Genomic DNA, 25,047 nt, shown 5'->3' with positions numbered 1-25,047 from the left:
GCCTCTGTTCCATATCTGCAAAATAGAAATGACAACCCAGATGTTACTGGATCTGGCAACTAGTATGTACTCAATAAATGGGAATTGTTCTTCAGTAGGCATTCACCTGGGGAAATAGTCAGCCTGGCGTTGGCATAGACATTTTTGGAGGACAATTTGGCAGTGTATCCAAATTTAAAATGTGTATACCCTGAGATCTCACCCCTGTGGTCCAGGGGTTAAGACTCCACACTTCCACTGCAGGGAGTGCGGATTTGATCCCTGATTGGGGAACTAAGAAATGCTACCCCCCGCAAGAAAAAAGTAAGATGTGTACACCTTTTGACCTACTTTTTAGGAATGCATGTGTATACAGAGATAGGCTTTTTCCTAGCAATGGAAATAAAAGATTGGAACCCCCTAAGCACTCATCCTGGGAGGTCTGATTAAGCAGGTGAGAGTTTGTCCCTGAGTGGAGTTCCTCCATGTAGCACTGAACATGGGGGGCAGGGGGGGCTCCCTTTGGAGCACGGACACTGGTGTTCATGTGCTCAGCCGCTCCCTAGGCTGGGTGTTCTTGGGCAGGTTACTCTGCAGTTTGGTTTTCTCCTCTACAAATTAGGCTAACAGTAGCAGCCATCTCGGAGAAGGCAACGGCACCCCACTCCAGTACTCTTGCCTGGAAAATCCCATGGACGGAGGAGCCTGGTCGGCTGCAGTCCATGGGGTCGCTAAGAGTCCTCATGACTGAGTGACTTCACTTTCACTTTTCACTTTCATGCATTGGAGAAGGCAATGGCAACCCACTCCAGTGTTCTTGCCTGGAGAATCCCAGGGACTGGGGCGCCTGGTGGGCTGCCATCTATGGGGTTGCATGGAGTCGGACACGACTGAAGCGACTTGGCGGCAGTGGCAGCAGCAGCAGCAGCAGCAGCACCCATCTTGGGGAGGGGAGTGTTAGGATAATTAAATGGGTTAATACATATAGTGCTCAACCCAGTATCTGGCCCATAGTAGGTGCTCAGTGAATACAAGCAGTGATCATTATTATCTTTATATATAGATGGGGAAAGTTCTCCAAAATCTATTAAGTGAGGAACCTGATTATACACCAGCACAGAGACTTTCCTGGTGTGTAACTGCGGGTTTGTTCTATATATAAACACTTGTGCACCTCTCAGTATGTCTGTGCAAATGCTTAGTGAAAGTTTCACACCAGATGGGCAGTCAGGATCTCTGGAGATGTGGTTGTGAGTGAGAATATGTTTACCCTATAGGTATCTGTATTTGAAGGACTTCCTTGGTGGCTCAGCGGTAAAGAATCCTCCTGCAATGCACGAGATGTGGGTTCAATCCCTGGGTAGGGAAGATCCCCTAGAGAAGGAAATGGTAACCCACTCCAGTATTCTTGCCTGGGAAATCCCATGGACAGAGGAGCCTGGTGGGCTACAGTCCATGGGGTAGCAAAGAGTCGGACACGACTGAGTGACTAAACCACAACAGCATCTATATCTGAAGCTCTTTAACAAGAGAAAGCTTCCACGCAGGCACACCTCAGAGATATTGTGGGTTTGGTTCTAGACCCCCACGATAAAATTAATATTGCAGAAAAGTGAGTCACATGAAGTTTTTGGTCTCCCAGTGTACATAAAAGTTATGTTTACACTATATTACAGTCTATTAAGTAATAGCATTATGGCTGAAAAAAAACCAGGTACATACCTTAATTAAAAAATAGTTCATTGCTAAACAAATTTTAACCATCATCTGAGCCTTCAGTGAGTCATAATCTTTTTGCTAGTGGAGGGTTTCAACTATTGCAAGAATTACCAAAAAGTGACACAGAGGCATGAAGCAAGCAAATGCTGTTGGAAAAATGGTGCTGATAGACTCACTCAATGCAGGGTTGGCACAAACCTTTAATTTGTAAAAACAATAACTGTGAAGTGCAATAAAACCAGGTATGCCTGTATTACTTGTATAGGAATAAGACTACAATATGTAACAAAAGGTAAATTAGGCCTTTCTCTCCTCCAGGGAGCCTTACATGACTGCACTGGCCCATAGCCCAAACCTAGTAGATCTATAAGCCACATTTCCTGCTGTGATCTATAAGCCACATTTCCACATTCCTTGAGTCAGTGGTGTGTACACATACGTGTGGTCTCCTCAGTTAGCCTGTGAACTCCTTGAGGGTGTGCACTATGCACTTTGCAGGCCAAACACAACTAGACGAGCAGTTTTCAAAGTGTGATCCCCAAATGGCAGCATCAGCATCACCTGGGAGCTTCTTGGAAATGCTGATTCTCAGGCCCCATCCTGGCCCTGCTGAAATCAGAAACTCTGGGGGTGGGGCCCAGCACATTGCGTTTTGACAAGCCCTCCAGGCAACTCTGATTCACTGACTGGTATTGATGGGGAAGTCAAGGCCTAGTGAGGGGAGTGGGCCTGCCCAGGGTTGTGGGGTGACAAAGCTGAGATGACCAGGTCAAGGTCCCACTTAGAGGTGAAAGAAAGGGCTTGGGTGCTCCCTCTGGCCACCACATCTGACCCCAGGAGGGAGAATCTGAGGCTCAATCCTGTGTGTCCAGGGGCCAGAGAACCCACAGGTACAGGTAGGAGGGGACAGCTGCTCTCTGCTTATGTGCGCATCCCTCAGGGCCCACGTGGAGCTCGGGTCTGCAGCAGGAACCCCCTGGGATAACTCCGTCTGTCCTGAGGCCCCTCCCCAGGGCTGCAGCAGAGTACCTGACTTACGGAAAAGGGCGTTCTTAACTCTGTGCAGTGAGTCTGGCACCCCTGGGCTGCCCAGTCTCCCGCTCCCTGTGTCCTGGGCTGCGGGCAGAGGCTCGGTGGGGTTGATTGCCAGACGGGTCCTATGGGTGAAGAGTCTGCAGGCCTCCATCTGACTGTGCTCTCACCCCTTCTCTGCTGTCTCTCTGCAGGTGTCCCTCTGAAGAGTCCCTGAGCCTGCTTGCACCCCCTAGAGGTAAGCAGTGGACGTCTGGGGTGGTGGGTGAGGAGAAGACCGGAGGGTGAAATGTGTGTGGGGCAGGTTCCAGGGGCCTCGTCTCCCTCTGCTTGGCCCTCTCTGCCATCTTTTCTTTCTTTCTTTCTCCTCTTCTGTCTCCCAGAGCCCCTGCCCTCCTCCAGCCATGACCCTGGGGGTACTTCTGAGTTGCAGAAAGCAGAAGGGGTTTGGGATCAGCTTTCAGGGAAGAAAAGAGGAGAGTGGTTCCTAGGTCGGATGGGGTGAGGCTTACTGATGCTGGGGAGCAGCTGCTGGGGTTTGGGAGCTTCTGGCCTAGGAACCAGTCAGGAGTGGGGCTCAGGGACCCTGGAGGTCCCTCACTGAGCAGGGGGCAGAGCTGTGGGCCTGCCTGTGGGGGACAAGCTCAGGGCATGAGTTAGGTGGCCGAGCTCAGGCTTTGGGGGCCTGGCTGTGCTCTGCAATGAATAGGCATTTGGGGGACAGTATTCTGGGGCCTGGAGAATGCTGTTTGATGAGGGGCTGCATGGACAGGGCAGACGCTTTCCTCCCCTCCCCCCAGTTTCCTGTGTCTCCTCGGACTTCAGCTCCAAGGAGGCTTTGCTGAGTGGACGATTTCTAGGAGGGCTCTGGCTCTAATTTGGCGTCAGGGGCCCCAGGGTGTCTGCTGAGTCAGTCTCGCCTCCATGCAAGGGAGGCAGTGGAGGAGTGTGAGGCGGGGGAGGTGGCACCATCCCCCGCCAAGCCTTTCACAGCAATAGCAGCAACCAGTGGGGAGCAGTGAGGGGCTTGAGGGCAGGGTTCCCTGGTCCTCCTCCCTCATCTGACAGTCCAGCCTTACTGCAAGCACAGGGCGGGGGTTCACTGGGATAACCATTTGGAATCCTGGCTTCCCTCCTTGTCTCTGTGACTCTTCCGCATTTCCCCATCTGTGAAAGGGGCCCCTCACAGCGCATCCTTCAGGGCATTGTATTGTATAGAGAGGGCTTGCTGCAGAGCCTAGAACACAGTTGATGCTCAGGAAATGTTAAAAGTCACATCAGTTATTCTTGCCTCATGGACTGAGTTCTGTGAGCACAGAGCCTAGGGTCAGGCAAGGGTGGGGTCTGGTTATTGGGAAGAGTCTGCAGGACTCTGGGGAACAGAGGAGAATTCAGACACCCCTGCCAAGGCCAGCACAGACTTCCTGCCATTCTTGTGAGGAAAAACTCTGCCCAGTGAACCCAGTCCAGGCAGACTGCCTGGAGGAGGGGTGTTAATTGTTATTAATTTGCCATGATTGGCCACCTCTTTCAAGTCTACAAGAAACATTTTTCACACTTTAATTAGCTCATTAATCTTAACAACAACTTGTGAGCAGGAGCAGTTTGTTCCCTTCCTAGAGGTGGAAATGCCAAGGCTGGGAGGTGGGGACGGGGCCCTGTTGGCCAAGATAGGATCTGGCTCAGGTTCTCTCTCCAAGTTCTACAGTCTGCACATCACCCCCAACTACTCCACACATTGCCTCCCAGTTTGGGGCCTCCCTAGGGGAGAGGAATGGTTGGAGGCCACACTCTTGGCCCCCATGCCTCCTGGCCAGGTCCCCAGGAGCTGGGGCCTGCCCTCCAGAGAAGCCATGACATGTGGTGTGGGAGCTGAACTCCCGTCTGGACCAGGGGGCCACAATCAGCAGGGCTGCAACAATGAAGCCCCTTGACTGGTCTCTTGGGCTCCCTCTCTGGGCACACCCCTTTCCTCTCCTCTGTGTCTGCCCCCTAAGCCCCGCTGCTCAGAGTGTGCCCCTCTTACAAGCTACCCCCACAGTCCCTGCCCTTAGCTGCTCTCTGCAGTTCTCCATCCCCTGGGTGGCCGAGTGGGCTCCAACCCCACTCGGTTGAGTGAGAGCAAGCCAGGTGCTTGTTTCAGACATGGGCTTCAGCACAGGGATGCTGCTTAGGGGTAGAACTGGGAAGGGGCAGGTTCAGATCCACAGGGCTGACCACAGAAGTCTGAAGGGATGTCATCAGCACACCTGGAACTGGCAGCCGATGCACGTTTGATTATTTATGACTCATGGGATGGCCTGAGGAATCTTTGGAAGAGAAGAAACCTGTGCTGGAACAGTGCCCACATCGGGGGGCAGAGCATGAGGAGCCTGGCAGAGAGGCATTTTGCAAATCTGGGAGCCACGGTTACAGCAGCATCTGTCCAGGGGCAGAAGGGGGAGCCACGGGTCACACCAGGGCATGGGCTCCATCTGCACTCAAGGCTGGGCGTGGGTGGTGGCCAGCCTTAGTCAGTGCTCTGCCCCACGTGAAGCCACACGTGGGCATCTGAGGGGACCAGAAAGGTGAGGGCTGCTCCAGAAGGGGCCTGGGTCCACCCAGCAGAACCCAGGAGGCCTAGGGAGAGGCTCTGGCTTGCCATACACCCACCCCCTCTCCATCACACCTGCCAGAATTCACTGGCTTGACTTTTGGTGTGGGTCTGAGATGTGGACCCAAGCTGTGACTGCCCTCATTTCTAAAACAGGGGACTGATGGGGCTGGGTGTCAGGCCTGTGCCCTAATTGACATCCTATTCCTGGGGATGTAATTTTCAGCTTTAAGAAGTCAGAGTGTCTCTGTTTCCTTCGTTTTCACCTCTGTTAGCTCAGCACAGAAGGGAGACCCCATGGCCCTCTCCCCACCAGGCCTTCAGTCATGGGCATTTCTATAGTGCTTGGGGATAAACTTAGCAGAAAAGTAAGAGCCCAAGTTCAAAGCCAGATCATCTGGGTTCACAGTGTCACCATTTGTGAGCTATGTGACTTTGAGCAAGTTTCCTAATTTCTCTGTTCTTCAGTTTCTTCATCTGTACCACGGGTGCAACAGCCACTTCCTCGTGGGGATGTTGGATAAGATGATGCGTGAGAAGCTTTTAAACATGGCCTGGCACGTGGCAAGGGCCCCATCCATGGAGCTACTGTGATTGCCAGGATTGGTGGCTGGTTACTTTTACGTGTGGGTGGGCAGCTGAGTCAGCTGCAGCTGAAGCCAGTGGTATTTGGGTCTCTGTACTCCGGCCCCTGCAGTTGTGGTGGTGGGAAGGCAGCTCTGCTGTCCTCCTCTGGGTATCAATTACTGAAGGCTGCCGGGGGCACTGCTGGGTTTAAGGGAGCTTGTCCCTGCTTTGGTGATTGGTGCTTTCAGCCGCTAGGATGGAGGTGGGGCACAGAGGGGTGACATTGAGTTGCGAGGAGATAGAGAGGCTGCTTTAAACGGGGTACAGGGAGGCAGCGGCCGTAATGCTGGGGCTGGCCTGAAAGGCAGGGCAGGTGGAAGTGGGAGGCAGGGAGGAGAGAGGGGAAGAGAAAGAACTGGCACATGCCACCTGCCGGGCATCTAGCACAGTTTTCACACACATAACCTCGTTCAGCCCTCATAGAGGAGAGGGCTATCGCTAGCTCTGTTTCCATATGCAAAACGGAGGCCCATATAGGGAGGGCGAGTTGATCCAAGTCACAGAAGAGGCAGAGGTGGGGTTGAACCCCACTGTGGCCTATGTCCTGGGGGGCCTGCAGGGCACCAGGAACCGGTGGGGTTGCAGTGCCAGGCTCTGGCTGTTCTGGGCCATGGTCATGCGTGGTCCTGGGTGTGCATGTGCGACTATGTGTCCATGTCCTCCCTGTTCAGCTGGATGCTCCTGGGAGACTGGGGCAGCCGGGTGGCCCTCTGCCACCTCCTGAGGAATTGGCATCCGGGGGGTGGCTTCCACACTGGAGCCTGGTGCCTGGCACCTAATCCTGTTCTGCACATGACTCTGTCCAATCCCCCAACCAGAAAGAGGGGATTTCTAGCATGGACTAGAGGTGCCCCAGGATAATAAAAATAATTACTGGCTGAGATGTTGTATGCCAGGCTCGGGTTAGTGATAATTCTATTATACCCATTCTACTGCTTAAGAAATTGAGGCAAAGAAGGTGTAGTGACTAGGCAGTTGTGGGGTAGGGTTCTGACCTGGTGGGGCCCAGCTCTGGTTTATCTCAGTGGGCAGTCCTGGGAGAGCCTGTAAAGCTTAGGGAGTCAGGATCCTGCCCAGCCCTGTGGGCCAGGCCCCAGGGAGGCCTCTGATATGCACCACCTCAACTAGCCTGCCAGCAGGTTCTGACTGTTCTTATAGATGTGGAAGCTGAGGCTCAGAAGGGGCTCAGGCCACTCTGGTGAAAAGTCAGGCCTTTATCCCCCCGCTTGCTACCTCACAGTGCCTGCTCACTTCCTGCCCTGCTACCTGTGGAGTGAATGCATCCTAACCTAGCCGCCCTCCCCAGGCTCATGCCTGTTAACACAGCTGGAGGGGAGGAGAGAGCCTGGTTCCGTGCAGACACAGAAAGTCAGCGAGGCAGGGTCGGCCCCTGCACGGGTGGGTGGGGCCGGGGCTGGACTCCTGGTCTCAGGGATATCTTGCTGAGCCCCTGGCACCCTGCCCAGTCTCATGTCCTTTTTCAGCCTTTTTTTTTTTTTGCCCCACTGCATGGTTTGTGGGATTTCAGTTTCCCAACCAGGGATTGAACCTGGGCCATGGCAGTGAAAACACTGAATTGTAACCACTAGGCCACCAGGGAATTCACATATCCTTTTTATTATTCATTTATCCCATTTATTTTTAAAATATTTTTTGGAGTATAGTTGCTTTACACTCTGTGTCAGTTTCTGCTGTACAACAAAGTGAATCAGCCATATGTATACATGTATCCATGGGGTCATAAGGGATTTGCATGCGATCTATATGTATACCGTCCATGCGGTCACAAAGAGGCAGACACAGCTGAGCGACTGAACAACGACAATGCATACATCCCCTTGTTTTTGGATTTCCTTTCCATTTAGGTCACAGAGCACTCAGTAGAGCTCCCTGTGCTATACAGTAGGTTCCCATTAGTTATCTATTTTACACACAACCGTGTGTCTATGTCAATCCCAGTCTCCCAATTCATCCCACCATCCCGTCCCCCTTGGTGTCTATACATTCCTTCTCTATGTCGTGTGTCTACTTCTGCTTTGCAAATAAGATCATCTATACCATTTGTCTAGATTCCACCTATATGTGTTAATATGTAATGTTTGTTTTTCTCTTTCTGACTTACTTCACTATGTATGACAGACTCGAGGCCCATCCACATCTCTGCAAATGACAGTTTCATTTTTTTTTTTTCTGGCTGAGTAATATTCAACTGTATATATGCACCACATCTTTATCCATTCCTCTGTCGATGGACATTTAGGCTGCTTCTATGTTCTGGCTATTGTAAATAGTGCTGCAGTGACATGTCCTTTTTAGTATGGGTAATTGTTAAGAACCTGGGCTGTGGCATCAGAAAGCCTGCTGTGCATCCCAGCTCTGGTACTTACCAGCTGTATGACTGTCGACATGTTACCTGAGCCCTCTGCGCCTGTTTTCTCAGCTGGAGAAGGGAGAATGGTAGTACAACCCACCGTGCCAAGCTGTTGGAGGATCAGCTGGAGTGCTCATGGGCCCACCAAGAGTCAGGCTTTTCACATAGTAGGCACTCAACAAATTCCAGTCATAGATATCAATGTTGTTATTAGCAGGGCTTTGGAATGTTCTAGGATGAGAACAGGACCCTCCCAGCTCCTGTGTGCAACTAGAGACCAGAGGTAAGAGGGGCAGGGCTGGAGCCTGCCACAACTTCCACCCCCAGTCCCCACCCCCAAACTTCAGGCCCTGAGTTTCCCATGACCTGAGGAGGAGCTGTGGGTGTGGTGGGAGAAAGGTGTTTTTTTCCCCCAATTTACGTGTTACCTATTATATATTTATACCTACTTTATTCTATCAAATATTTGAGAAGGCTTCCAAGCATACTAAGAGACATAATCCAGGGCAGGAAAAATAGGATGCAATAGGAAGAAAAGGCTCTGGGCGCATTAGATGGTGGACACACTGGGTCTGAGGCCACCTGTGCCTGCCTGCCTCAAGAACTTCCAGTGTCTCCTCCTCGCCTGAGTACCAGCCACAGTTTCCTGTGCCTGGATTCCTGGCTCTCAGCCCTGAGCCCAGCTCAGCCTTTTGGGGTTGCCCTATGCCCACCTCATCAGTGGCTCCTGAGCTGCTCAGAGGCAGGACAGAGTCTTCCCTGCCACCTTCCCAGTGCTTCCTGGGCTCCTGAGGGATGGAAGTCTCCATAAAGTGGGGCAGGGAAGGAAGGTTAAAGGGATGTTCAGCAGTCACAGAGGATGGGATCTCCAGTTTGCAGAATCTTGCTTATACTCAGCCATGTCCAGCCCCGTGAGGCAGCCTGTGAAATAGGACACCATCAGCATACCAATTACAGAGTGATGCTTTCTAAGTGCCCGCTATGTGCCTGGCGCTGTTCTAGGCATTTTACAAATCTTTATTTATTTAATCCTCACCACAACCCATGAGGCTGTTTCACGGAAGAAGAAATGAAAACAGAAAGGTTAAGTAACTTGCCCAATGTAACACAACTCATAAGTGGCCAAATGGGGATTTGAACTCAGGCCCTCTGGATTCAAGAGAAAGGGGTGGGGCCCACTGTTTATTATACTTCCATTATATTCCAAGCATTTGACCCAGCCTGTGGGCTGGTGAGGGAGTAATGTGACACTCATATTACCCATGAAAAACAGGGCCTCAGAGAAGATGAGGCCTGCAAGGCCACGTAGCTGGGAGGCAGTAGACAAGATAGGTTCCTATTAGCTCTGTCTGATCCTCTAGAGCCACCGCTGGACGTGCCTCCCTGGAGGCTGAAAGGAAGGGGCCAGAGTGAGGTGATGAGGGCTGTAGAAAGCCCAGCTCCCGACACGGCCATCACTCAGGCCCTGGCCCTCAGTGAGGCTTTGGTCTCTGGCCTGGCGGGAAGCTAGGAAGACTCTGAGGGTCAGGACTCAGGCAGGCCCCAGTGCTGCCCACCTGCCCTGAGCTTGTGGGGCTGTGGCGTGGCTGTGATGAATGGGCTCCTGGCAGGTTGAACATTAATCATACTGCTGGTGGCGGGAGAAGGCAGCTGCCTGAAATGCTTGCACTGTGGGGAATCTATCCCCACCAGGCCTGGCTGGACTGGGATGGGGAAGGGCAGTCAGGGGTAGAGGGGAAGTGGGCCTAGTCTGAGGGAGGAGAAACAGCCTTGACCCCAGGAGTCATTTCTGAAGAGGCTCAGTCTGAAGGGCCCCCTCATTTCCCCCCCATTTGTGTATCTTCTTTGGAGAAATGTCTATTCAAGTCCTTTGCTCACTTTTTGATTGGATTATTTGGTTTTTGATGTTGAGTTCTGGGAATTCTTTAGATATTAACCCCTTACCAGATATGTAATATGCAAGTGTTTTCTCCTGTTCAGTAGGCTGCCCTTTCACTTTGCTTCCTTTGACATGCAGAAGTTTTTAAGTTTGATGTAGCCTCATATGTCTATTTTTGCTTCTGTTGCCTGTGCATTTGGTGTTATATTCAAGAAATCATTGCCAGGTCCAATGTCATACAGCTTTCCCCTATGTTTTCCTCTTAGAGTTTCATAGTTTCAGGGCTTACATTTAGATTTTTAATCCATTTTGAGTTAATTTTTGTATATGGTGTACCTTTAAGGGTCCAACCTCATTTTTTTTTTTGTAAGTGGATATCCAGGTGGCTCAGGTGGTAAAGAATCGCCTGAAATGCAGGAGTCCTGGGTTTGGTCCTCGGGTCATTCCCCCTGGAGAAGGGAATGGCTACCCACTTCAGTATTCTTGCCTGGAGAATCCCATGGACAGAGGAGCCTGATGGGCTATGTTCTGTGGAGTCACAAAGTGTTGGACATGACTGAGCAACTAACACTTTCACTTTTCATCCAGAAACTTAATGCAGGATGAATTAAGTTTCTGCAAGCTAATTCTTTCCTGTGCAATATCTATATATCCAGGTCCATCAGACCCACGTCCTTTCTACCTGGGGGATGGCTGTTGCCCTGGCCATGAGTCCCTCCTCCTCACCTCTTTGGGCTCTGCTGTACCCAGGCCCAGTTAGGCAGGGCAGGTACCCACGGCCCCACTGGGGTGGTGTGGGTCCCTTCAGGGATGCAGGCTTCTTCCCCACCCATCTTCAGGGCTGCTGGGGCCTCTGGGTGAATTCTGGGGCTCTGTGATGGGACAGATATGGGTGTAGTGTACTCAGGAGAAATGGACAGGATCAGAGACACAAGGAGTCCACAGCAGATATTGGTTTGTGGGAAGAAGGTTCCTGGTTGGGGGGGGCATTTAGGGCCTTGGCCTCATTCTGCCCCAATCTTCTGATGACTTAGATGAAGGCACACAGTCCCACATTTGCCAGCAAAAGGCGGTTCTCACTTTGGATCCTCAGCTGATGGAAGCTCTGGGCTAAAAACCCACCAAACCAAATGGAATCTTAGAGATAGAAGAATGAAGTTCTGAACCTGGGCACAATGACTAGAGGATGGGTATAGGAAGGGGACAGGGTGCTTTCACACACATTGTAGCAGTGCCATCCTGCTGGAGCCGGCTCACACACCGCCTCTCATTGGCACACGGTCGGGAATTTTGCTAGCCAGTGGTTCAGCACAGGCATCCCAGGTGTCCTGGCTTCCCCAGGCTTGGTGGTGCAGGCTCCACCTCTGATAAGGCCGCCCATGGAGCCACCAGCTTTCTGTGTGACCCAGGCAGGCCTTTTCCCCTCCCTGGGCCTCAGTTTCTTTATCTGAAAAATGACCATTGTTTCCTTCCCTTAGGGGAATTTTGAGAGTTCAGCAAGATGATGGCTGCAAGTCTCTCTGTGGGGAGTCAGTTGTGCTCAGAGTGGACTGTGATCCCAAGGTTCCCAAAGACCACAAGTCCACTCCCTGCCCTGTGTAGATGGGGAATCTGATACCCCCAAGATCACACGGCTGATCCAGGACTCAGACTCCAGTCACTGAATTCCCCATCCAGGGCTCTTTGTCCTGCTTAGGTCCTGGCACAAGAAATCAGTTAAGTCCAGTGAGGCCTGCCTCTGGACTGGGTACACCCAAATCAGCTTCAGACACTGAGGAGGAGCCCCACTATCTGGAGGGGGGTGGTCATGAGGGTGAGTCCTCCTACCCTGACCCTCTACCATGGCTTATGTGACCAGTGGGAGGACAGAGAGGAGGCCAGAGTGCCATCTCAGGCTCTCCTAGGGTAGGTGGTAAGTGGGTCCACGTGTCATCTGGGAAGCACCTGCTGTGGGCTGGGTGGAGACCTGCCAGGCTAGGATGTGGGGTGGAAATGGACCAGTCCCTGGCCATGAGGCTGGAGCCTGGCCCACTGGGCCTCTGGCCAAGGGAGACTGTGGGTTTCTTCCCGGCCCTTGGGAGCTCATGGCCCTTTCTCATTATAGAATGGTGGCTTCATATGCCTCACTCCATTCACTCCTCACAGTAGCCCATGAGGTGGAAGCCAGCCTGCCTCAGCCCCACTTCACTGATGGTGCAGCTGAGTTCAGAGAGGTGAGCTTGAAGCTTGCAAGTAGCTCTGACTGGCTGGTGAGCTTCAGCTCTCAGTTTCCCCATCCAAACTTGAGAACTCGGATGGGTGTGTTTGGGGGAATGTTTGACTTCAGATGTATCTTCTACTAAGGATGCTAAGTGACAGAGTCTGAAGATTTGACAAGTCCAAGAAAGGAGCCTGATGGCGGTGTGTAGACCAGCAAACCCCAGGCCGAGAGAATTAGAATTAGGTTTTTGGAAACCATCTTACTCTCCTCACCCAACCCGCCCTCCCTGGGAGGGGGCTTGCCGGTTGCTCTGGGCCTTCTCCAACGACCCCCTAAGACGGGTCCGAGCCGGCAGCCACTGGGGACGTGTGTCTGGCTGTGTGTATGTGTGCACAGGCATGTATTGGGGTGAGGGGTGTGCCTGGAGGGAGCCAGAGCAGTCGAACAGACTTCGTGGCCCCTGGGCAAGAGGAGGGCACCGTCCCCGCTCGGCTCCGGCTCTGGGGGCAGTGAGTGGGAGAAGCCCTGGGTAAGGGTGTGTGCCCACTATATATAGCTGCTCAGACACGCACACCCAGCTATTTCGGTGTTCTTCCTCCTACTGAGGCAGGGGGAGGGGCCAGAAAGTAGTCCATCTAAAAATATAACCCGGGGAAAATATCACAGCGCCAGAGCCTGAGAGAGATCCGTCTCGTTCTCTCGCCTCCCGCCCACGCCCGACTTACCTCACAGCCGCCTCGGCTCCCTCAGGAACCTTCAAGATATGGCCGCCTCTCCAACCCATGCCGCCTTCCCCTCGTGCCCGCTAGGTGGGGCTGGGGACCTGCCCCCATTTCACAGGTGAAGAGACGGAGGGTGAATCCTGCCCCCATTTCACAGGTGAAGAGACGGAGGCCTGGAGAGGGCTGGCTTCAGTGGGGCCACAGGCTCCCGGCCTGGGCACTTTCCGCTGATGGCCCCTTGGGGTGATCGCGTGTCCCCAGCGGCTTCTCGCCCTGTTGGCCCTTGGGCTTGGGTGGCAGGTTTGGGCTTGGCTCGGCCCTCTCTTGCTGTAACATCTCCTTCCGCACCTCGATGTCCTCGGCTCCAGCGGGGAGAATGGTACCGGGTACCTGGGCGGGGGTGGGGAGAGGTGCAGGTGAAGCCTGTGACCCAGTGCAGTGAGTCAGGCCCTATTGTTGTTGTTGCTGCTGTTATTGTTGGAGTTGTTCAGTCGCTAAGTCCTGTCGGACTGTTTGCCACCCCATGGACTGCAGCCCACCAGGTTTCCTTGTCCTTCACAATCTCCTAGTTTGCTCAAACTCATGTTCATGGAGTGGGTGATGCCATCCAACCATCTCATCCTCTGTCATCCCCTTCTCTTCCTGCTTTCAATCTTTCCCAGCATCAGGGTCTTTTTCAATGAGTCGGCTCTTCAAGTCAGGTGGCAGAAGTATTGGAGCTTCAGCCTCAGCATCAGTCCTTCCAATGAACATTTAGGGTTGATTTCCTTTAGGAAATCAGGTTGATTTGCTCTTCTTGCAGTCCAAGGGACTCTCAAGAGTCTTCTCCAGCACCACAGTTTGAAAGCATCAGTTCTTTAGCACTCAGCCTTCTTTATGATCCAACTCTCACATAGGTACATCACTACTGTATTACGATTGCCTTTTTCCTGCGCCAAGTCCCTTTTTCCCCCAGTCCTAGAGTCATCTCAGCCCCATTTCCTGAGGCTTTGCTGGGTACTGTGTAGTTTACAAAATGACATTATCCCTGGGTGCTTCCTGAGAGCGGAATGGCTCTTATCAGGTCTGCATCCCTGTGCCCAGTAGGAAGCTGGCCTGCCCACCCCAGGCTTCAGTAGCTGAAGGCTGTCTTATATAAATTTACTGAGTAAGGCGGGGCCAGTCCAAGGGTGATTAAGCACCTGCCTCAGGCTGGGCCCCTGCTACCCTGGGCAGGTCAGACAGGTCAAGTGGGGTGGGGTGTTACCACCCCCTTACGATGATAGGAATCTGGAGCTCAGAGAGGGAAGGCCATAGTCCCTGGGTCCCTTAAACAGAGGCTGCCTGACTCCCAGGGTATCCCAAGTCTCTGGATTACTGGGGCCCCTCACCTCCCTGTCTCCCCTTCTGTGGATGGCAGGAGCCTCTGGGGGTATCCCTGTGAAGGTTCAGCTCCCACCCCACGCTCCTTCCTGGTGTTTTATGTTGTCTTGCTGGCCCTTGCTGTGCAAGGGGTCCAAGTCTTCAGTGGCTGGGAGAGCACGTCCCTGGGTTTAATGAACACGTGCTGGCTGGATGCCTATGTGATGGTTCAGTGTGAAAATGTCAGCCTATCTGAAAGTGGAGGGACTACTGAACCCCACATACTCATCAGGGAGCGTGGACTCAGGACCAGACTGGTTTCCTCTGTACCCACCCACTCCCCGCCACCACTGGGTTATTTTGACATCGTATAATTTTATCCATAAATGTTTCAGGGTATATCTCTAAAAGGTAAGGACTCTTTAAAAAACATAACCATAATGCCATTGAAAGAAAGTGAAAGTATTAGTCACTTAGTCGTGTCTGACTCTGCGACCCCATGGACTGTAGCCTGCCAGGCTCCTCTGTCCGTGGGATTTTCCAGGCAAGAATACTGGAGTGGGCAGCTCTTCCTTTCTCCAGGGGATCTTCTCCACCCAGGAATCAAGCCCAGGTCTCCCGCATTGCAGGCAGATTCCTTACCATCTGAGCCACCAGGGAAGCCATAACCATACCTTGAAAATCTAATGTTAGTCGGCACTTGGTTTTTATTACCTGATTCGCTCTTCAAAAAAGCCCTGAGGCAGGAGTTAGCATTGCCATTTTATAGGTGAGGAAACTTGGGGCTCAGAGAGATTTGGTAACTGGATTTAGGTCACACAGCTGGTAAGTGACCAAGAAGGAACTTGAACCCAGGATACCTGACTACAAAGCCCATGCTCATTCCACTGTTTTTCTACCAGGCAGGGCCCAAGTCTGCTCACAGCCATTCCCAAAGGGTTACTGAATCTTGTGGCCCTAGTAGGGATCTGGGCATATTTTTGTTGGGAACTGTCTAGTTCCTGGCAATGCCAGAGTCCAGCGCAGTGGACTTGGTAGCATGGGTGCTACTCAGAGAGCAGACTGCAAGGGAGTTCAGGCCACACCAGGGCCAGGAGTGAGCTGTTTCCTCTGGCCAGCGCTGAGCTTTATGGGGGCATTAACGAGCCATTTAAAAAGCGCTGACAATACACTTTGCGTCTTCCTATTTAAGAGGTACTAAAAAATAAGCACCTTTTCAGGGAGGAAACGGCAGCATGTCTGGGTAAGATATGCCCGTGGTGTCACCTACGCACATGTCACACTGCAGGTGTTGGTTTGGGTAGCAGCAGGCTCCCAGCGTCACCCTCCCTGGGTGGCCACGGAGGGTGGCACGTCCTGGGCGAGCAGGTGTGTTTGTCAGTATCTCCGGCTCTTCAGGGGAAGGAGGAGGGTGGGTCTGAAGCTTTGAGGGTGTTAGATGTCAGCTGAGTGGGAGTAGGGCTCGTGGGTAGAAGGCAGAGGATGGTACCTGCTCCAGACTGCCCATTTCACAGATGGAGAAGCTAAGGCTCAGATGGGCTGAGAAGTCCAAAGTCACACATCCTAAGACGTGCTCCTAGCAGTTCTCAATCCCCCAAGCCCGAGGGGAATACTATACCCACAGTGGGTACTCCTGTATCTCTCTCCTCCCTTGTTGTCCCACCTCAAAACAGACATTCTCAGAGCCTGAGACAGGCCCAGACTCTTGCGCTGCTTCACCACAACCTTGATCCTGCCTCTCTAGGCCTTAGTATCCAGTTCTGTAAAATGGGGAGAGTAATGATGCTGAGGGGCTTCCCTGGTAGCTCAACTGGTAAAGAATCCTCCCGCAATGTAGGAGACCCCAGTTCAATTTCTGGGTCAGGACAATTCCCCTGGAAAAGGGACAGGCTACCCACTCCAGTATTGAAGGGCTTCCCTGGTGGCTTAGATGGTAAAGAATCTGCCTGCAATGAGGGAGACCTGGGTTCGACCCTGGATTGGGAAGATCCCCTGGAGGAGGGCATGGCAGCCCACTCTGGTATTCTTACCTGAAGAATCCCATGGATAGAAGAACCTGGCAGGCTACAGTCCATGGGGTCACAAAGAATTAGACACGACCGAGTGACTAGCACACAGCACAGTGTGGCAATGATGCTGAGATGGGATGAGGGAAGTAGGACATTTCATAGTTTGTTGGGGTGACCCCTTACCTCCTCGAAATGCCCTCAGCAGTCCTTACCTCCTCCGTGAAATGCCCTCATCTGACACAGGGGCTGTGACAGTCTACCGGCGCATGCCCTGAGCCAGGACTTTCTTCTCCCTCCTCCTTCTTCCTTCTTTCCTTCCATGAGTATTTCTTAAGTACCTACCACAAGCCAAGCACCGTCATGGGCATTGGGGACACAAGAGTGAACAAACAGGAATACTGTCAAACAAAGCAAAACAATAAAGTGTCTGGCTGCTTTCTGAACTTTATAGTTGAACGGAGGAAACTAAAGCTAAATAAAGAATCACAGCACTGTTGTAAGGCCACCGCACACACACTAGCAAGGGGCGGGGATGCAGTGCTGTGAGAGGGTTTAAGAGGGGATGGATCAGGTCTGGAGGTCAAGGAGGGCTTCACCGAGGGGGTGACACATGAGCTAGGCACTGCAAGATGAACAGGAGAGCTGAGAGCGTGGGCGGTGGTGGCTGGAGGGATGAGGGCAACAAGCAGAGGGCATGGCATGTGAACTGAGAAGGATGAGAAAACACTGGGGAGGCATGGTGGGAGGTGTGGCTGAAGCGGGCTGGGCCAGGCCTCTGTGAGGTCCACGAAGATTTTTAAAAAATATTTATAGTTTATTTATTTGGCTGCGCTGGGTCTTAGATCTTAGTTCTTTGTTGTGGCATGCTGGATCTAGTTCCCTGACCAGGAATCAAACCCGGGCCCCCTGCATTGGGAGCTTGAAATCTTAGCCACTGACCACCAGGGAAGTCCCCAAGAAGGGGTTTAAGTTGGAATGAGGAGAGTTATACACTTAGATTTGTGGTATGAACAGATGTCTAGCTGTTATGTGGCTAAATGGCCTGAATTTGAGTCAAGAATAGATGGGAGAGGTAGGAGGTGAAGGTTGAGCATCCAGGTGGCTTGGACCAGGGTGGTGGTCTGGGGTGCCCACTGGCTGGCTGGCCTCCATTATTCCTTCTGGGTCAGCTGGCCCAGGAAAGTCCCCGCAAGTGTCAGGGAGGGGCAGTGCTCTAGGACTTGTCATCCAGCAGGGAGTTGAGGCGGATGCCTCTGGAGATGGGTCTGTCTCCTTCCTTCCCAAGGAGGTGGGGAGAACCTTCTGAGGTCAGGCATGAGAGGGGGTCATGGTGCAGGGCCCATTGACCAGGGGCGCACCCTCTCTGAAATGCAACTCCAGAGGCAGCCGGAGTGTGAGAGTATGAACCCGTGGAAGGTGTGACATCTGCCTTGTCTCTACTTTGAGATCTAACCTAGGGAGGAGCGGTTGCCCAAGAGGGGAAGGGAGCGAGAGAAAAAAAAAAAAATGGCTCGCTTTACTTAATTATGACTGATTGTGACAGCTTGCATCTTTAGTCTGAAAAGTATCTATGGAGTAAGGACTGGTTTTCTCAATCGGGATAATTATGTTAATTAAAATGCTTTCTTTATAGCAGTTCTGATTAATAAAAACAGTTCCACTGCTCTCTTTAAACACTCTAACCTTCTGTTGCATGGGGAAAGAGGCCCTTTCTCAGCGATTTATGGTTCTTCACGCAGATTCCAAGAGGCAACCTGCTGCCGGGTGGCCCGGTGGCAGGCCCTTTGCTTACACACATGTGGGGATGGATGTGGGGAGAGGGCGGGAGAGTGGACCTTGCAGGCGGCTGGGCTGGCCATTAGGTGGGGATGATGGGGGCCCCGTGCTGCTGAGTATCCCGGAGAATAAAAACACCACTTATTTCTCTAATTGCTGTTTATTTCCTCTGGAAAACATAGGGATAATTGATGAGCTCCCAATTAAGAAAAATTACATATTGGGGAAAGAGGTGCTTGCACCAGGAGTGGTTCTAGAATTGAGGGGTGAGCTGAGGGGTGACCCCCATCCTGGCCTTGGTGGGTGGGAGTGGAGAGAGTATGGAAGGGGGGTGAGCTGGAGGGTAAGGGGCAGGGGGAGGGTCCCGAATGAGATGGGGGTGGTTGTTGATGTGCAAGGATGAGAGATGAAGTGAAGAAGGGACAGAGGACGAGAAGGAAGAGGGGGAGGTGGGGGTGACACCTGTCTCTCACCCCAGGGAAGCTGAGCTGGAAGGGAGTGAGATAGGACCAGGAGAGCAGAGGTGAGGCATCAAGGCTGAGAGACAGCAAGGCCAGGCTCAGAGTCACACAGCACTTCTGTGGAGGACCCCAGCCCAGAACTCAGATTTCTGCCATCAAGGGCCCCCTCTCATTCCTCTGTGATCAGGATCACAAAGGCTGTCAGTGGCAGAATCTGCCCCAGTGGCCCATGTGTACACGTGTTTGTGGACTGCGCTGGGAGCCGGCCCACTGGGGACACTGGAGATACTGTCCTTCTAGGCGGGGCTCAGACCCTGCTGGCGGCTCTCCGGCCCCTTTGCCCTTCTGTGGAAAGAGCATGGGCTCTATAACCTGGCCCATGACTCCGCTCTCCAGAGGAGGGCTGAGGACAGAGTAGGGACCCTCCGTGGCCATTCCCGCCAAGACCCAGCCATGACTGGGGTAGGCTGGTCCCCACATGGCCCAGCCAAGCCCTGGATGTGCAGTGGGGTCTGAGCGACACTGAGGAGGGCCTGTCTGGGGGCCTGTCTGCTGGGGTTCCCTTCCCACAGGGCAGCCTGGTGCCAGAGGAGCTGCGATTGCCCCAGCCTCCCAGGGCTGCCCCTGCCTTTGCCAACACACTGGCTATGGTAGAAATCAGCTCAGTCCTGCCTCACCTCTCCTGTCTCTCCCCCTATTATCCTGGGGCTGTCCCCTTCCCAAGAGGGAATGTGTTTTCAAAGATAGGATGATTTCCCTGCCCCCCCCCCAGGACGTGGTATGCTAATGGAGGGGTCTCAGGCACTGTGAGCCATGGCGGGGGTGCCCCTTCTGGGCAGGAACACCCCCTTGCCTCTGTAGACACAGCTGGCTCCTGCCTAAGTGTGGTGGCCCCACAGGCCTGCTGGGACCTGGGCCTGCCACCCCCACCTCAGCCTGCCTAGGGGGCTGCCCCCCTCTCACCTCCACTGTATTTACGTGTCTATTTTATGATTTCAATTTTTAATGCCTCTGCTCTTTGAAGACGCTTAATGCTTTCGAGTGGAACATTTCCTTCCAGGACCTGAGCGCAGATTGAGGACAGAGCAATAAATCAACTAATAACTGGAACCTCATTTTCTGCTCCACGGCAGAGAGTTAACCCCCGCCTCGCTGCGCTCCTCTCGCTCCTCTCAGAAGCAGGCAGCTTCAGGCAGGCGGGCGAGGAGGGCTGGCGAGCTGAGCCTGGCCCCCTGCAGCTCGCTGCTCAGACTTTCCTGCTGCTCCCCTCTTCTCCTCTCTTCTCCCAGGTCTGCTTCTGGCCTCTGTTTCCTCTCTTTCTCTTCTGTCTTCTCTTCATTTCTATTATTTCTGTCCTGTTCAAAGCAAGCAGAAATAGAGATGTCTGGAATCAGAGATTGTGGAGGGGACCCCGGGATGGTGTGAAAAAGCATTCGTTGGGAGCTTTCTAGGCTTGGGCACTAGTCTAGTTTTGTCCTGACTTGCTGTGTGACCTAAAAGGAGTGTCCGACCCTCTCTGAGCCCCCAGGTTCCACCAATATAAATAAATCTCACCATAGGGACCAAGCAGGATTTGGTTTTAATATCTAGGATAGACTTGACACCAGGGGTGGGCAGTGTCTGTGACTGCCCCACCCATGGTGACTTGGGGAGAGGAGAGATGAGAGACTCCTGGGCAATGGGACTGGTAGAGATGGATCTTCATGCCTTTGTGTGCATGAGTGTGCACGTGTTCACTAATGCCTGCATCCGTATGGAAGTCTGTGTGAGAGTATTTATGTATGTGTCCTGGCCTCCAGGGTCATGAGGCCCCACCACTGTTCACCTGGGATGGCTTCTGATCCTCTGCAGGACTTGTGAGAGCACCTACAGCGGGGAACGCACATCTGCATTGCGAGGCTGAATGGTACAGGCGGAGGTTAGGCACACCGACTCTGCCTGGGTGCAATTCTGGCTTTGTCATTTAGTGCTGTGTGACCTTGGATGGGTCACTGAACCTCTCTGAGCTTCAGTTCCCCAATCTGTAAAACAGAGATAAAATAGTGCTTCCCTCATAACTTTGTTGTACAGATTAAATGGGTTAGTTGCCTATAAAGTGCCTGGTACATATTAAGTGCAGTGTATTGATAAATGTTTGCTGTCGTAATTGTTTAACACACACACACAGAACACACTCTCGTCCCCCAACCCACTGACCATGAGATACCAGTGATGCAGTCGGCACATGTGCCCAGACCCACGTGCCTCCAACACCCAGTGGGTACCACAGCCTGCAAGGGGGGAGGAGCCCAGCACCTATCAAAGCAGCCTGGGGCGGCTTCCTGGAGGAGGTGGTGCCGGTGCTGGGGTCCAGGTAGATACTAGGGGTCCAGATACATGGGTGGACCTGAGCACCTATTGGGCCAGGGCAGGAAGAATATTTGGAGAGTCCCAGGGCCCAGATGGCTATGCTTACATTGATTCTAGGGAAGCAGGGTGGGGAAGGACAAACATTTAGTAGGCACCAACTACCTGCAGAGATCTTGTACATGTTACCTCTCTGTGGAGATGAGGAAACTGCATCTGAACCCTGAGATGTAACTCGCCCCAGGTCACCCGAACTGCGGCAGAGGCAGGATTTGAATAGGTGTCTGTTTAATCCTGAAGTGCTACTCCACTTGTGGCTCCAGTTCCAATGCTGCAAGACTGGAGAAAAGCAGCCGGTCCACACCATCTCCCTACAGTGTCCTACTCCACTGGACACCGGCGGTGACAGGAGGTCACTGCCTTTCAGGACAGTTCATGCCCTTTTCACAGGGTTCCACTCACTCTAACCACGGTGTTCAGCCTCAGCCCAACTCCAGTTGCTCTACATCATCCCTCACGCACTCCGCACCCCTTGAGCCCCGCCCTGCCTGGTGGGCCCACACAGAGCAGGCTGCACCATTTCCTCCCTGTGTCCCACGGACGTGGGAAAGTAATGGGAAGTGCCCTTCAGTGAGTGCCTGCAGCGTACCGGATGTGGTACATGGCACCGTGGCCTTCCACCTGTGGCCACGGTCGCCCTGTAGAACAGGCTTGTACCCCGCCCTAGGCGTTGTGTGTCCCACACAGCCAGGCCCCTCAATGGCATCCAGGGCAACCCGGTATAGTGCTCAGCCTGAAGTGTTCAGTTTCCAAGAGTATTTAAACAGATGAGTGTACCAGGTTATAATTTTAGCCCATTATAGCTGATGTCTTCTCAGGGCCATAAAACAGCAAACTTTTACCGCTGGAAGCAGCTTCCAGCAAGATGTGGGGGAATTATCCTGTCGTCGAGTCATCGGGGTGTCAGTTACTGTTTTGGGGAGAGTGGATCATGTGGGTATTTATAGGCACATGCACCTTTCCCCATGCACAGGCGAGCCAGCCTCATCAGGGGAGAGAGGATGCTGCCAGGGGCGCAGAGACCCGGGAGCTCTCGCTCATTCACTTGACAAGCATGACTGAGCGCCTACTATGCGCCAGGTACTGATGCACAAACTCCCTCTGGCTGGCGGGAAAAGAAGACACGAACAAAATAACAGCACACAGGGGATCTGAAATCGCTGATGGTGCAGTGATGGGGTGAATAGGGACACCTGTGGGGTGGGGCCCAGGCCCCTCTCAGGTGAGGCTGCACCTGTGTGAGGCCCCGAGTGTGAAAGAGGCAGCTGTGTGGTAGGAGGGAGGGGATCTCACATGAGGGTGTTGGCCTGGTACCCTGGCTATGCGGAGGAACTGCGATGTTTTCCAAGGGGGTGATGACCAGCTAGCTCCTGATGGGTTAAGCCGGAGAGTGACAGATCTGATTTATGATTTTTAAAGAGCTTTCTGGCTGCTGTAGGAGGGTAAGGCAGAGAAGTGATGGAGGCTTGGGCCAAGGTGGTAGCCATGGAGATGGAGAGAGGAAGATGATTTTAGACTCATCGTGGAGGCAGAACTAAGAGTTGGGAGAATTCCCTGGTCCAGTGGTTAAGGACTCCATACTCTCACTGCAGAGGACCCCAGTTCAATCCCTGGTTGGGGAACTAAGATCCGACAACACATGTGGTGTCCCCCCCCCCAAAAAAAAAAAAAGAACTGGGAGAAAGACATGATGGAAGCAAGGGGTCTCCTTGATTCGTGACTTGAGCCACTGTGGCCATTTTCTGAGATGGGGAGGACCAGATGAGGTTTGAGATCGGGAGTCAGATGGGAGTTTCGTTTTGATTACCTCCGGAAGCAGAAATGTCCACTGATAGCTGGGTCCACAGGGCTGGAGATCAGGGAGAGACTGAGCAGGGGGTGGAGATCTGGGGGCCGATGGCTGTAGGTGGAGTTTGTGGACAAAGGCACAGATCGCCCAGGAAGAGATCTGGATGGTGGAGAGAGAGGACCCAGGTCTGGGGCCTAGGCTCCTGCATGGAGAGTGGGTGGAGGTGAAAGAGTCAGCATAGGAGGCTGACAGGGCACACCCCAGGAGAGCAAGGAAAGCCAGGATGGTGGCATCTCAGAAGCCAAATAAAAGTCGCTCAGTCGTGTCCAACTCTTTGCGACCCCATGGACTATCTAGTCCATGGAATTCTCCAGGCCAGGATACTGGAGTGGGTAGCCTTTCCCTTCTCCAGGGGATCTTCCCAACCCAGGGATTGAACCCAGGTCTCCGGCATTGCAGGAGAATTCTTTACCAGCTGAGCCACGAGGGAAGCTCCAGAAGCCAAGAGGGGGTTCCAAACAGAAGGACGAAAACAGCCATGGTTGAGGATGCTGTGAGGGTGGGTAAGATGGAGACACTATTGCTTTTGACAATAGGAGGCCAGGATGGGAAGAGAGAAGTGTCATGAAGGGGTGAATGCATCCAACTTCAAGTAGGTTGAAGATGGCTGGAGAGAGAAGGGAGAAAGAGCGTAGTTGGCTTTTCCTAGAAATGTTGTGAAGAGGGAAAAACAGTGGATGGAGTGGGGGCTGGAGAGGGGAGAGTCACAGGAAAATTCAAAGAATGTTTAGGTGAGTCCCGGATACCCCTCCACCGGACTGCCCTCAGTGGTAATGTTCTGTGTAGCTCTAATACACAGCAAATATCAAACCTGGTCACTGACATTGGTCAAGTCATAGATCTCATTCAGATTTCCCAGTCGTATGTGTATGTGAGTGTATGAGCGCACATCAGTTACATGTTAATTGTGTAACTGATCAGTTACACGTTGTAACGTTACACATTACAGTTCAATGTGTAATTGCACTGCATGTGTAGTTTGGTAACCACCATCACAGTCAAGATTCAGACTGTTCCATCACCATGAGGCTCCCTGGGCTACCCCACCCCTCCCCACGGTCCCTCCCCTGCAGCTCCCACTACTTTATCCTCCGTCTCTGTAGTTTTGTTACTTTGTGAGTGTTATATAAATGGAATCATACACTACAGAATCGTCTGAGATTGAATTTTTAAAAAACTCAGCATAATTAAGAAAGGGGTTTTTAAAGGACAAGAGATAGCAGAACATGACTGCTGATGGGGGAGGATGGTGGATCCAATAGATGATAAGATGGGTGATGCCAGGAGACATTGTAGTGGTGGGAGCCAAATCCCTGGGACCAGAAGTGATGGGCTCAGAGTCCAAGAGGAGCAATGGACCCTTAACAGGCAGCATGGCCCCTCCGCAGGCAGGAAGAGGGGATACAGGCAGAAGAAAGTGGGCTTCTGGAATCTGCAGTGGGCAGGGAGGGAGTTCACATCTGGTGCTTTATGACAGGTCAGACAGAGCTGGGAGGTACGGGGCAAGTGGGGACCGGGAGACATGGTCATGTTGGAGAGCAGGAAGTGAGCCAGCCCATGACTGAGCTGGGACTGTTGGGCAGTACTGGGACCACTCAAGGTCTGAGATTTTGAGCTCACAGAGGGGACGGTGTGCATGGCAGGCTCATTTTCTCCAAGCGCATTGACTTTTCAGTGTTAGGTGCCCAGAAGGTGCTAGTTGGATTTCTCCAGATACGGGTTTCATGAAAGTACTGCCAAAGGAGAGAGGCAGGCAATGCATTTGAGGGATTTATTATACTGATGGATCATGGAGCTCAAACTAGACAAAGAGGGTGAGGACAGAAGAGCAGTGAGAGAAAGAGGGAGGTGTGAAGATCTCAGGGTGATGAGAGACTGGTGGCAAGAGGGCTAAGAAGAGGCACAGGTGGGCCGGGCAAGGAGGCTTGACTGGAAGCTGTGTTGGAGACAAGGGCCTGGCTGTGGCCCAGGATGGGAGCTGGCAGACATGGAGGCCAAAGGTCACTGGAGGCAGGAGATCTGGGAACAGGGAACCCCAGCGTTGGTCATCCCTAGCGTGGGGAGGTCACCTAAAGGGTGACAA

General features: G+C 52.7%; 1 protein-coding gene across 1 annotated transcript in view; it reads left to right on the top strand.

Annotated features, from left to right (window-relative positions):
* Positions 1 to 25,047, top strand: part of LINGO1 (leucine rich repeat and Ig domain containing 1) — a 219,151-nt gene that overhangs the window by 83,785 nt on the left and 110,319 nt on the right. The window contains exon 3 of the mRNA XM_070358579.1: positions 2,925 to 2,968. The gene's annotated coding sequence lies outside the window, so the exon portion shown is untranslated. The remainder of the gene's footprint in view (positions 1 to 2,924; positions 2,969 to 25,047) is intronic.

This window comes from Bos mutus, chromosome 21 (assembly GCF_027580195.1).
Source record: "Bos mutus isolate GX-2022 chromosome 21, NWIPB_WYAK_1.1, whole genome shotgun sequence".
Taxonomy (NCBI): domain Eukaryota; kingdom Metazoa; phylum Chordata; class Mammalia; order Artiodactyla; family Bovidae; genus Bos; species Bos mutus.
This window is presented reverse-complemented; position numbering and strand designations above follow the sequence as displayed.